The 12,326-nt window shown below is 50.7% G+C and overlaps 1 long non-coding RNA gene across 1 annotated transcript; it reads right to left on the bottom strand.

Annotated features, from left to right (window-relative positions):
- Nucleotides 1-9,241: 9,241 nt before the first annotated feature.
- On the bottom strand, nt 9,242-11,773 carry LOC309873178. Its single transcript, XR_014316215.1, has 3 exons — nt 11,703-11,773; nt 9,661-10,410; nt 9,242-9,384 (listed from the first exon to the last, which is right to left on the bottom strand). It is a non-coding gene; the product is annotated as an uncharacterized lncRNA (long non-coding RNA).
- Between the last annotated feature and the right edge of the window lie 553 nt (nt 11,774-12,326).

The raw sequence follows: 12,326 nt of genomic DNA, 5'->3' as shown, positions 1-12,326 counted from the left end.
GAGGGGGCTTTCTCTGCTTCCCTACTATTGGCTTGAAGTCTAGCCCATCATCTTTGCTTCTCTGTCATTGGACAGTTGAGAGTAATCCCTCAGCCCTGCCTCCCCCGCGCCTCCGGATTGGACTCTTCCCGGAAGGCACCGCCCACCCCAGGTTCCACGATTGGAGGGAGGGGCGAGCTTCTGCGACAGGGATTGGCCGCTTGGTCCGTCAATCGTGGCTGCTCTGGCCGCGCCCATTGGTCCCGTTCTTTCTGGAAATTTCCACCTCTCCCATTGGGCTGACGGACTCCGTGACCGCACCACCCTCAGATTAAAAAAAGATGCCGATTGGGCGGAGAATCACTGCCACTTTTCGCTGATAGGTTTAAGCGGCAGCTCGTCTAACGGCAGTGGAAGGGGTTTCGTCTCTGCAGTGGTTTATGGGAGTTCACGGCCAGAGTCGCTCTCTGCCGCGGTGGCCGCGGTGGCCGTCGGTGCCCCGGTCTACGGGCCGCTTCCTGCCTCCGTGGGCCGCGAGTCCTGCCCTGACGACTCGCTCCTCGGCGGCGGCGCAGAGCCGCTCGGGGGGTCCCAGCACGTGGGGGTGACGTCTGGGTGGACCTCGGGGGAGCGCCCTGCCCGGGACGGCCCCAGAGCCCGCTTTCAGGCGCCGCGTAGCCAGGAAGAGCGAAGGAGCTGGGGTTTGGGTGGGACAGCTCGGCTTCTCTCCCCGGGTCCCTTCGGTGGGGACGCATCCCTCAAGTTCTGTGTGACCCGCTCGTGTCACGGGTTTTGGTCGTTTAGGGCCGTGGGAGGTGTCCCTTCGTGCAAGTCGCGTCTTTAGCGCTCGGTGAGCGGGAGCTGCCGCCCTTATTCGGAGGTGCAGGGGGACGGGGTCAAAGACGAGTGAGGTGCTTGCCCACCTGCTGGCGGCGGTGGCGGCGGCGGCCTGGGAGGGCCCCGCACGTGCGATAGCGCCCGGGGATGCGGAAGGGCTGAGGGCTTGGAAGAGGGAGGCTGCTTTTGCTCCTGGACCAGTGGGTGCTTCATGGAACAAAGAAGCCGCATGCCAGGTCTGGAGAGGGTTTGGATGAGGGTCTTGGGGCGTGCTGTCCTTGCCGTCCTCCCATCTGGGTCGTGCCGTCCCTGCCCAGGGTTTTAAGTGCCCACTCCTTGGCAGTCTCCACAGCTTCCTCTTGTAGCCGCGCTGTCCCTGATCCTTTCTCAACACTGCCACCAGAGCTACTGCACGTCCACATCCCTTGCTTAAAGTTCTGGGAGGCTTTAGATTGGGGCTCAGGGCCCGTCTCCTCTGGCAGTCCCACTTAATATGGCCTTTCTCCCTGTCCTCCGTCTTCAGCACCGAATTCTAGCCCGCTGACCTCTCTGTTCATTAAACTAGGTGGGCGCCTTCCCTTTGGGCCTGCCTACAAATTGGTCCCTCTGCTGGCGTCCGCCTTCCACCAATTCTGCCAGGTTAATTCGGTCTTTGCAGGCTAAGATGAGCAGTCAGGGTTCCTTAACAGTCTCGGTCCAACAAGGACACTAAGTTGTGCCTGTTACTTGCTTTTACTGCACTGTGGGCTATGTGTGTGTCCAGTCGCAAAATAAACCAGCAACTTGGATGTCATTCCCACCTTTTGTTAGGACACAGGGGCCTCGTGTCTGTTTTCCTTTGTCAGTGCCTTCCAGGAGCCTTGCACAGCGTCTGGCACATAGTAGGTATTCATTAATCCATAGAGTATAACCGAATATGTCATGCGATTGTGGGCTTTGGAGAAAGTGCAGTGAACAAACCTGACAGAAGTCAATTGGTGCTCATTCTAGTGACAGACACGCCAAAAAAAGCTTATAGCATATTATATCTGCCTAAGTGCAGTGGGGAAAAATGAAGCAGAGAAAGGATTAAGGAGTCTTGGACGAGGGGGATGGTGTTGCATTTTTAATAAGCTGGCTTGGGCAAATCTCAGTGAGAAGCTAAGATCTGAGCAAAGACCCGAGGAAGGAGGGGAGTGAGATGAATGGAAAATAATGGGGAAGAACCATGAACCTGGAACAACACATGCAAAGGTCCTGGGGTGGGAGCAGCATTGGGGTGCCCAGGATAGTGGGAGCAGGGAGGGAGTGGGAGAGTGGGGCCAAGAGAAAGCAGGGGCGGGTTCAGAGCTGGGCCAGGTCCTTGGGCTGAGAGGCCATTGTGTTCATGCCAACACGATTTGAACAGAAAAGGGACATGATCTGACATAGTTTTATTAGGACTCCTCTGGCCGCAGTGTAGGTGACCTCTCAGGACACTGTTGCCATGCTCCAGGAGAGTGGTAACAATGCTGTGGGCCAGAGTGGAACCGGAGGAGGGGTGAGAACAGTTGGGTTCCAACTTTTGGAGAAGCCAACAGGATCTATTGATGGGTTGAACTCAAGAAGGAAGGAAGGTGATACCCAGGCTTTTGGCATCTTACTGGTCTGCTGAATTCAGCCTGCTGACAAAACCTTTCATTTCTCTTTGGCTCTGTCTCCAGACCACCACGCTCTTGACTGCCCCCCAGGGGAGCTCCTTTGCCATCTCCCCATGCTTCTGTTCAGGCTTCTTTCCCATTCCCCCTTGTCTAACCTCGTTCCATCATCACTGACATCTTTTATATAGTTCTGGTACGTGTGGCACCCTACTCTGGATGCAGGGGCTCGACAGAGAACAAAACAGCTCACAAAGGCAGTTTCTGCTTGTGTGGATCTTCTAGTGGGAGAGATGATGGTTAGACTCATCAGCTGTGTGACTCCAGGCAACCTGCTTAACATCTCTGTTTCTTTTGTTTCCATTTTAAAATGTGGGTGAAACAGTTTTGATGTCAGAGTAGTCGTGAGGATTAAATTGTTTGCTATTTGTAATGCTCGTAGAACACTGCCTACCTACAGAGAAATGAAAATAGTGGTGAGTGCTATTAAAAAAAAAAAAAAAAAAAGCAGAAGGTAAGGGGTAAAGGGGAAGCAGGGAAGGAAGGAGCTCCTGCAGGTGGGTGGTTAGTGAAGATCCCTGAGACCTGGAATGACAAGAAGCCAGCCAAGGACAGGGCTCCGGACAGAACAACAGAAAGTGCAAAGGCCCTGAGGTTAAAACAAGCTTGAAATTTTCAAGGAACACAAAGAAGGCTCTTCTATGCTCCGGGGTCCTTGCCAATAAATGGGGATGAAGTGCCAATGACTTCTCAAGGTTACTAGGAGACTTGAACAAAATCACCCATTTTCAAGTCTCTTCAGACCCAGAACATAAAATTTGGAAAGTCCCCTCTGAGGAAAGGAAACTATAAGAGATGGGAATCAGGGACCCCTAAAGCTTATTCAGGGTCACAGTAAAGCCCCTCTGACATTCAGAAATGTTAACTTAACACTTTTCACCAACTTGGGCTTTCAAATCTCTTGGTGGACTCAGAGAGCCCTCTGGAATGGGATGGGGAGGAGATGACAGTAGCTGGCCAGGGTCCCTCTGCCCAGAGCCCTGGAACACCAGCAGAGGCGCTGCCACAGAAGGGTGCCCTGGCCTTGTATTACCCGACCATTTCAGAATGATTCATGCTGCTATTTTGGGGCCGCTGCTCTCAAGGGTGGGGAGCAAGATGGCGGAGGCTGTATTCAGAGTCAGTCTGAGGTCGCAGATCTGGAGCAGATGAGAGACTGAAGGAGTAAATGTGTGTGTCCCCCACAGAGCAAACCCCAGGTTTTGAAGTTCCCCCTATATGAGAAGAAGGAAAACAGCTGGAGCTCAGGAGACTCAGGGCGGGAGTGGAGAATGGATTAGGAGGGAGTGGTGGCAGCTCAGAACTCGGGGGTCTGTGGAACATGGAATTTTGTGCCAGTAAGAATGTTCCCTTTTGGAGTGGGACTCTTAAGACAGCCTGATTTTCCTTCTGCAAGTGATCGCAAAGTTCCATCCCATCCATTCTGGAAAATGCCTAAAGAGTGTTTTCATTCCCACTTACCTGAGGGATTCTAACTGCCTGCTCTCCTGCTGAGGTAGACTCCGAATGCTGATTAGCAGGGAAAGCACGGGGGTTAGTAACGGGTCCTCGTGTTCTCTTCCATTCAGAGAACCTGTACGGAGGGCCAGGCACTGTGCCAGATGCTTTAAGAAATAAAATGATGGTAATTATTACCTGATAATCATTTGAGAGCTCCAGAGCCCGGCCTGGGACCTCGCTCTCCACACTCCTCCCAGGGTGATCTCAGTCTCGTTGCTATAAATAGCACCTCAGATGATTCCCACGTTTTCATCTCCAGCCCAGCTTTGCTCCTGGGTTCCAGACTTCTCTACCCAGCTGTCTCCTTGATGTCTCCACTTGGATCGCTAGTGGACTTCCCAATAGTCTCCCCCCAGACTGTTCCTCCCCTGGCTTCCTTCCCACCAGTGGCCTCCTTATTCCCGAATGGGTTCAGGCTGAAAACTTTGGGGGTGTCCTTCACCCCTCTCTTTCACAACCATGTCTAGTCTGCCAGCAAATTCTACCAGCTAGACACAGACACATGAACTCTCCAGCCATCTTCTAGCTTTGACCGGGAAACTTTGAGTTGGTAGGTGACCAGAGGCAGAGGGGACAAACTTCGCAAGATGCTTGTGAAGACTCTCAGGGTGTGCTCATAGGCCATATCCTATGAGAGGTGCAGGGTTGGGGTCTGGGTAGGAGGAGAGCATCTTTGGATTCAGGGGACCACTGAGCTGAGCCCGGTGAGGACCCTGACAACAGCTATGGTGGTGGATTGGAACCTTTCCTCAGGTTTAGGGCACCATATGTGCCCCCCCCCCGCCCCACCCCCATGATCTGAGATCACCTGGACGAGAATCCTAGTTGTAACCAGGGAAGATTCCCTCACGGCTGGGTAGGATGGGGACTTGGAGTCCAGATGAGTTGATCCCAAGCTTCTGGGTCTTAATCTGGCTGATTCTGCCCCCAGAGGACATCTGACAGTGCCTGGAGACATCCCAGCCAAGGGGAGGGACACTCTCTCGGGCCCCCCAGCCCTGCCTCATCTCCTGATACCACTGAGTGACCGTGTGGAACAAAATCGCCCAGCTGAGCCCTGACCCACAAATCATGAGATTTAATCAAAGAGCTGTTGTCTTCAGCTGTCAAAACAAGGTAGTTTGTTGCACAGCAAGAGACAACAGACAACCAGAGGACTCACCCCAGGGCTGTTCCATGCTTTCCTCTTAACTGCTGAGGCTAGAAATCCTGCTGGTACAGTGCTTGTCCCTCCCACTTTACTCCAGCTCTGTCCCCCATGCCCGTCCGAGTGCCATTGTGTCCAAGACTGCCAAGAAGCACCGTTTAAAACTCAGCTGGCGGGGGGCGCCTGGGTGGCTCAGTGGGTTAAAGCCTCTGCCTTCGACTCAGGTCGTGATTCCAGGGTCCTGGGATCGAGCCCCGCATCGGGCTCTCTGCTCAGCAGGGAGCCTGCTTCCTCCTCTCTCTCTCTCTCTCTCTCTCTGCCTGCCTCTCTGCCTACTTGTGATTCCTGTCAAATAGATAAATAAAATCTTTAAAAAATAATAATAAAATAAAATAAAAACTCAGCTGGTGGGTGCTTGGGTGCTTGGGTGCCTGGGTGGCTCAGTGGGTTAGAACCCCTGTCTTCAGCTGCGGTCATGATCCCAGGACCCAGGACCCAAGTCCCGCATCGGGCTCTCTGCTCAGCCGGGGGGAGCCTGCTCCCCACCCCCAACCCCTGCCTGCCTCTCTGCCTACTTGTGATCTCTGTCAAATAAATAAATAAAATCTTTAAAAAAATAAAATAAAATTCAGCTGCCCCTCACCCTTGACCGACACCCTCCAGAAGCGTATGGAACCAAACCCCCCGTGGCCCTGGGTGCTGCCTCCCCCTTTCCCTCCGCCTCCCCGTGCTTCTGCCTCTCCAGCCCTTCGAATTCATTCTCTCCGTGGCTTTAGGCCCTGCCTGAAATGACATGTGCTTGCTGCCTTGTTTACCGTGTGTCTCTCACACCAGAAGTTTCCACAGAGGCAGGGCCGGTGCTCTGTTCACCGCTGAGCACAGTCTGGGCTGGGGACATTGCTCACGCTTGTAAGCACGTGGCAAATGAGCAAATAAAACCTGTGCCTCCTCTGCTCCCACTACGGGTCCCTCAGCCTCTCCCAGAGGGGCTCTCGGACCTTCTTTCTTTCCCCTGGACTTCTTCACCCCCGGTTCTGGTTTCCCTTCCCTGGGCCAGACAGTCGGATCCCCTCAGAGATAAATGTCACCAACCTCACCTTCTCCTTTCCATCACCTGTTTCTCGAAAACCACCACGTGGCAGAGAGGGTGAGCGTGGGGGAAACAGGCCTTTGCACATCCGGTTGGTGGGAAGGTATACTTAGCCACATCTGTCTAAAACGCAAAAAGCAACTCCGTTCTTCAGAATTTATCCCACAGGTTAACCCCAGCCTGGTGGCACAAGGATGTTTGTCACAGCAGAAGGAGTGGCAACCGTACACATCCGTGGAGGATGCTGGGAAACAAGACGCTGTCTCTACCTCTTGGACTGAATTGTGGGTCCCAGAGTCCTACGCTGAAGCCCTCAGTCCTCAGTGTGATGGCACCGGAGGTGGAGACTTCGGAAGGCAGCTCAGGTTGAGACGTGGCCATGAGGGTGGGGCCCTTGTGATGGAGTTAGTGCCCTGAAGACACACAGAGAGCTTGCGTTCTCTCTCTCTGCCATGGAAAGACAAACCAGTCACCTGGGGATAAAAATATATGTTTATTAAAAAAAAAAAAGGAAAGAAAGAAAGACAAGCCAGCAAGCCAGGCAAGAAGGCAGCCATCTACAAGGCGGGTCAAATGCCCTCCCTAGAACCTGAGAATGCCAGCACCTTAATCTTGGACTCTCAGACTCCACAGAAAATAAATTTCTGCTGTTTAAGCCAAAAAGAAAAAAGAAAGGAAAGGAAACTATGAATGCTGTCACCATAGAATGGAAATTTGTGGCTTTTTTTAAGACTTTATTTATTTATTTTAGAGAGACAGGGAGAGAGAATGAGCAGGGGGAAGAACAGAGGGAGAAGCAGACCCCCCCCCGCGACCCCTCGTGCAGGGAGCCAGATATGGGACTTGATCCCAGGACCCTAAGATCCTAAGACCCTAAGGCAGACGCTTAACCAACTGAGCCCCCCCGGGCTCAGAATGGAATATTTGAGAACCTTAAAAACAAGGCTGGGCCTGCCTTTGGCTCAGGTCATGATCCCAGGGTCCTGGGATCGAGCCCTGCATCAGGCTCCCTGCTCTGCAAGAAGCCTGCTTCTCCCTCTCCCACTCCCCCTGCTTGTGTTCCCTCTCTCACTGTGTCTCTCTCTGTCAAATAAATTAAATCTTTTTAAAAAATAAATAAATAAAAATAAAAAGAAGGCTCGGACTCTGGAAAACAGTACGGAGTTTCCTTAAAAAGTTAAAAATAGAGCCACTCTATGACCTAGCAATTGCACTACTGGGTATTTACCCAAAGGATACAAATGTAGTGATCCAAAGGGGCACGCGCACCCCAATGTTTATAGCAGCAATGTCCACAATGGTCAAACTGTGGAAAGAGCCCATGTGTCCATCAACAGATAAATGGATAAAAATATGGTCTACACACACACACACACACACACACAGGAATATTACGCAACCATTAAAAATGAAATCTTGCCATTTGCATTGATGTGGATGAAACTAAAGCGTATTATGTTAAGCAACATAAGTCAGTCAGAGAAAGACAATGTCATATGGTTTCACTCATACGTGGAAAATTTTTTTAAGATTATTTATTTATTTATTTGACAGATAGAGATCACAAGTAAGCAGAGAGGGAGGCAGAGAGAGGAGGAAACAGGCTTCCTGCTGAGCAGAGAGCCCGATGCAGGGCTCGATCCCAGGACCCTGGGATCATGACGCAAGCCGAAGGCAGAGGCTTTAACCCACTGAGCCACCCAGGTGACCCATGTGGAATTATTTTTAAAGATTTTATAATTATTTACTTGACAGAAAGAGACACAGGGAGAGAGGAGCAAAAGCAGGGGGAGCGGCAGAGGGAGAGGGAGAAGCAGGCTTCCAGTGGAGCAGGGGGCCTGATGCGGGGCTCGATCCCAGGACCCTAGAACCATGACCTGAGCCGAAAGCAGATGCTCAACGACGCACCCTTCATATGTGGAATTTAAAAAACAAAATGGAGGATCATAGGGGAAGAGAGGGACAAAGAAATTAGACAAAAAGAGAGAGAGAGACCATAAGAGACTCTTAACTCTAGGAAACAAACCGTTGCTGGCGGCGAGGTGGGTGGGAGTCGGATGGCTGGGGGATGGGCGTTAAGGGGGGGCATGTCATGGCATGAGCACTGGGTATTGTATGCAACTGGTGAATCATTGACCTCTACCTCCGAAACTATACACTGCATGTTAATTAATTGAGTTTAACTGTAATTTAATTTAATTTGAAAGAAAAGAAGGCTTGGGTAGATAATGACAGGGAAACAGGCCCATGATGTCCTATGGAATGAAGAAAGTTAGCTGTGGAACAGTGTCTGTGGCCAAATCCTATTTTTGTAAAAAAGAAAGAAAGAAAGAAAGAAATTGTATGTGTATTTCTTCACTTATGATTATAAATGCTCGGGAAGAATCTAGAAGAATGCGCAACCAGTACCAAAACCGATGCATACTTCCGCGGATTAGGGCTGGGGAGAGGGTGTTGTATGAGCTTGCCAGGACTGCTATACATAAATCCTATGGAATCGGTGGCTTAAACAACAGAGATTTATTTTCTCACAGTTCTGCAAGTCCAAAATCAGGTGTTGGCAGATCTAGTTTTCTCCAGGGCCTCTGGCCTTGGCTTGCACATGGCCGCCTTCTTGCTGTGTCCTCACATGGTCTTTGTGTCTCTGCGTGTCCAACTTTCTTCTTACAAGGGCACCACTTAGACTGGTGAGGGCTCACCCTAACAGCCTCGTTTTTTTATCAGTCACCTGTTCGGAGACCCTCTCTCTGAATGCAGTCAGATTCTGAGGACCCAAAGTTGGGACTTCCACCTAAGAATCTGGGGGGAAGAGGATTCCGCTCATAACCATGATTCATTGTGTCATTTGACTTTGTCCCAATCAGGGCACCCGGCTGGCTCAATCTGCGGAGCCAGCGACTCTTGATCTCGTGGGTTGTGGTCCAAGCCCTACCTTAGGTGTAGAGATCGCTTAAAAATAAATATAAACAAATAAAAATAAAATCTTGGAACAAAAACTTGTCAACGATACTATTCGAGGCTTTTTTTTTTTTTTTTTAAGATTTTACTTATTTTTTTGATACACAGAGAGAGATCACAAGTAGGCAGAGCAGCAGGCAGAGACAGAGGAGAAGCAGACTCTCTGCTGCTTGATCCGGGGACCCTGAGATCATGACCTGAGCTGAAGGTAGAGAGGCTTTAACCCACTGAGCCACCCAGGCGCCCCACTATTTGAGGCTTTTATATACTTCAAGCTAAGTATCCCCTGAACGTCCACCTTCTTCCAAGGCCTTCTCTGAAGTCGGAGGAGGGACAGCCAATGCCGGCCACGCCAGGGCCCTTTCTCTGGGGAGGCCCAGCAGTCCTCCCGGGATCCCCAACCTGGTCCTCAGACCCGCCCCGGGAGGAAGCAGGGAAAGGGGCGCCCTCTGCCGCCCAGGGCGGTGACTTACACTTAGGCGCCACCGATGCTTAGGACCTCCTAAACCGCTCTTCCTTTCACGCTTCCCGTTATAATGACTGGACGATATTGGCCCATGACACAAACAGTAGAATGGAATACAGGCAGGTGATAAGGTCAAATATGAAGACTGCATTACAGCCTGGGTGGAGGGACGCTCAAAATGGCGATCGCATAGTGAAGACCTTCGGGGGACCTCGGAGGCACGGGGACTAGTGCACCTGCGTTGAAGCAACAAAAAGAAGGAAGGTGCCCTGGTACAATGGGGTCAAGTTGAACACTGAGAGATTCTCAGGAAACAGGGATGTGCTGGGCTCTGCAATTCGGCTCCTGGAGAGAGGAGTGGGTTTGGGGGTTCCTCCCCCCCCTTTTTTTTTAAGATTTTATTTATTTATTTGACAGAGATCACAAGCAGGCAGAGAGGCAGGCAGAGAGAGAGAGGAGGAAGCAGGCTCCCTGCTGAGCTGATGATGCGGGGAGGCGCGGGGGCTCCATCCCAGGACCCTGGGATCATGACCTGAGCCCAAGGCAGATGCTTTAATCCACTGAGTCACGCAGGCGTCCCTGGGGGTCCCTTTAGACCTGGCAGAATTCTTCTGGGTCTCTCTCTGCTCTGAAAATCTCAGACCAGGAGCAGGAAACCCCTCACCATATTGTGGTCCCAAATCTCATCGCACCCCTGGCCCCGCTGTGATGGAATCTGCTCCTTTGGCGGTTTTGCAACCCTGAAAGGTATGGAAACCTGCAAAGCAAACCCAGAATCTTGGTACTGGGGTAGGAATAAGTTTTTTTTTTTTTTTTTAATTTTATTTATTTATTTGACAGAGAGATCACAAGTAGGCAGAGAGGCAGGCAGAGAGAGAGAGGAGGAAGCAGGCTCTCTGCTCAGCAGAGTCCCGATATGGGACTCGATCCCAGGACCCTGAGATCATGACCTGAGTCGAAGGCAGTGGCTTAACCCACTGAGCCACCCAGGGGCCCTAGGAATAAGTTTTGTGATATTGTCCTAATAGTAGTGTTTGCTTAAGGTTTTGAGACATTTAAATCAATCTGTCCTATTTGATTTGTGGGGTTTTTTTTAGAGTCATCTCACACCCAGTGAGGGATTCAAACTCACAACCCCAAGATTGAGAGTTGCACGCACTTCCAACTGAGCCAGACAGGCGCCCCCGATTTATGGATTTAATTAGATAAAATGGCTGTAATAATTCCTCCCACCCCTGCATGCTGCCTTTGCAATGAGATTTGGCTGCTTCTCCCATTAAGAGATCCAGTCTCTTTCTTCCTGCCCTCGAATCTGGGCTGACCTTGTGACCCCGTGTCAAACGACAGAATTTGGTGGTAGTGATGGATGACTTCGGGGTCAGGCCTCAGGAGGCAGAGCGGCAGCCTCTGGGGTCACTCTCTTGCAGCGGGTCCTTGAGACCAGCCTTCTGTGAAGCTGCACGCGTCAAGCCTGGGGGGAGGATGAGGGGCCCGTGGAGCAGAACCCAGGGACCTGGCTGACAGCCAGCACCAACTGCCAGTCGTGGGACTGAGGCGATCCCAGGGCCCCTGGCCCCAGGCAGGGGGTCAGATGCCTGCAGCCACTGGAGTGACCCAGGCAAGCCAGCAGATGAAACTTCTAGCTTATCCCAGACCAAACGGCTGACTCCATGCCCTGGTTATTATTCCAAGTCAGTAAGTAAGTTTTCAGTAGTTTATTATGCAGCAACAGACAACTGAGACAGTGTAAAAGGATCTAAGTCTATAAACAGCCTGGGAACATTTAAGAGAATCGACTGATCATATTTACAAGTGTAACCTATTAGCATAGAAGAACTGCTTAGCTGGGGCGCCTGGGGGGCTCAGTTGGTTAAGTAGACACTGCCTTTGGCTCAGGTCATGATCCCAGGGTCCCTAGATGGAACCCCGCATTGGGCTTCCTGCTGAGCCTGCTTCTCCCTCTCCCTCTGCCTGCTACTCCCCTTGCTTGTGTCCCCCCCGCCCCCGTCAAATACATAAATGACCAAGATCTTTTTAAAAATTGCTTACCTGATTAGGAAATAATATGCTTGGTTGGGGAGGACAGTACGGTGGGTGGCGAGAGTGTCCTCAGCGCTTCCACTTCCTCCCTGTTTGTAAAGAAAAAGGAACAAAAAAGAAAAAAATGCCTGTAGGATGTTGAGTTCAAGGTGTTTGAGAAGACCAGCTATCTCATCTCTGTAACATGCAGTTTAAAATCTATTAGGGAATTTAATTACCTAAGTTTGTAATTGGCATTCATTTTTAGAATTTAATCTGTTGAACCTATGAGTTAATTAAATATGCATCAAAGAATAAGTGAAAGTAATTGTTCTTATTTTTATACAAAAATTAGCAGATTTATAAATAGAAAACTAGATTTGCAAGTTGCACTTGGATGTTTAAGAAAAACTAGTTCTTCCTTTAATTTATAAGTTTAATAAATACAGTATTCATTTAAACACAAGCAGCAGTAGGTAGCTTTTCTCTGCACAAGAGCCCCTCTACAATATTAGAATTCCTCAGCTCACTGTCTCCGACGATGCTGTAGCCCTTGCTAGAAGATTTGGCACTCCTCAGGCCTTTGCTTCTGGGTGTCTCTCTGCCTGGAGTGTCTCTGACCCACTCACAAACACACCTTTGGAACCTGGCAAT

The sequence above is a fragment of the Mustela nivalis genome (assembly GCF_964662115.1).
Source record: "Mustela nivalis genome assembly, chromosome: 9".
Taxonomy (NCBI): domain Eukaryota; kingdom Metazoa; phylum Chordata; class Mammalia; order Carnivora; family Mustelidae; genus Mustela; species Mustela nivalis.
Note: the sequence above shows the minus strand (reverse complement) of the source record. Positions and strands in the feature narration are given on the sequence as shown.